Consider the following 1,342-nt stretch of genomic DNA (forward strand, 5'->3'; position numbering starts at 1 on the left):
GTTGCATCTCATGATATAGCTTCAATTTTCAGTTAGTGTGCCTCTGATTTGTTTCTGCCAAGGGGTACACCACTCTAAAAAGTAGGTGTACGGGAATAAAAAAGTCAAGAAAAAAGTCAAGATAAAGTCAAAAAGTCATTAGAAAAGTCAAAAAAGCCAAAAAAGTCAAATGAACCCGGGAGAAAAAGAAAACTGATGTTGACTGAAGTTACCTGATTATTACTGATTTTAACTGATCTAGCTGTAAGTTAGCTGCCATAACTGACTTAACATGAACAAAAGCTGATCCTAGATAACTCTTTTTAGAATCGAAACTGAAGTTAGCTGACTAGAAAATTCAGTTTTAGTTAGCTCTAATCATCTTTCCGTCAGTTCAATTGATGGTTGCAATTTTGCTGACAACTAGCTGACATCGTCGGCTCCAGGTAACTTCAGCTCCACGTCATTTATGACTTATTGACGTGATACTGATCCCACCTGATTTGCACACGGATGCCAATCTCAACTAAATTCAGTCTTAAATCAGATGCATACAACATGAGCGCCAGCTGACAAATGCCTGTCGTTGACACTTCAGCAAAGTTCAGCAAATATTAGACTCTTATCAGTTTTTATAAAGTCGACCCATCGCTGAGTAAACATGGTAAAGAGCTGAACATAAATTTCAGCAAGAGATCAGTAAAATATTACTTTAAGTCAGTTAGTGTTGACCCGACAGATAACTGAATATAACTGAATCGAGCTGAATGTTGATGCTGATCTCTCATCAGCTTAATTTGAGATAATTGCGGATAATTGTTAGTTAAGTGTTCAAGTATATCATGTTAAAGTTGGGGTAGATCAGCTTGTTCAGTTGAGTGTCGGTAAAAATCAGTTAAAATCAGGTAAGTGCCAGTCCCGGCTCAGGTAAATTTCGCTTTTTCACAGTAAAAGTCCGACTTTCTTCAGCTGATTTTTTCTCCCGGGAAAAGTCAAAAAAGTCAGATAAAAAGTCGAAAAAGTCAAATAAAAAGTCGAAAAAAGGTCAAAAAAGTCAATTGAAGTCAACGACTAATCGACGAGAAGTCTGAGAAAAGGCGCTGAAAAACTCACCAAAAAGTTAAAATGATAGTACAATATCTGCCTGTAAGAGGCAAAATGGTAGGGCAACTCACCCCGGCCGTTTTCGTACCTACGACAACTCGCACTCTGTCATTTCGTCCTTAAGAAGTTTGGAAAAGTGATTATTTGTACCCAGACACGTCGCACCTAAAGACTCGATATTTTTGTCAATTACATGAATGTGTTGATGTAAAATTCAGTAAAATCCATGCAGCTTTTTGTACAGACGTTTCCTTCGCTT

This window comes from Frankliniella occidentalis, unplaced genomic scaffold (assembly GCF_000697945.3).
Source record: "Frankliniella occidentalis isolate FOCC.00 unplaced genomic scaffold, Focc_3.1 Scaffold224, whole genome shotgun sequence".
Lineage (NCBI taxonomy): Eukaryota > Metazoa > Arthropoda > Insecta > Thysanoptera > Thripidae > Frankliniella > Frankliniella occidentalis.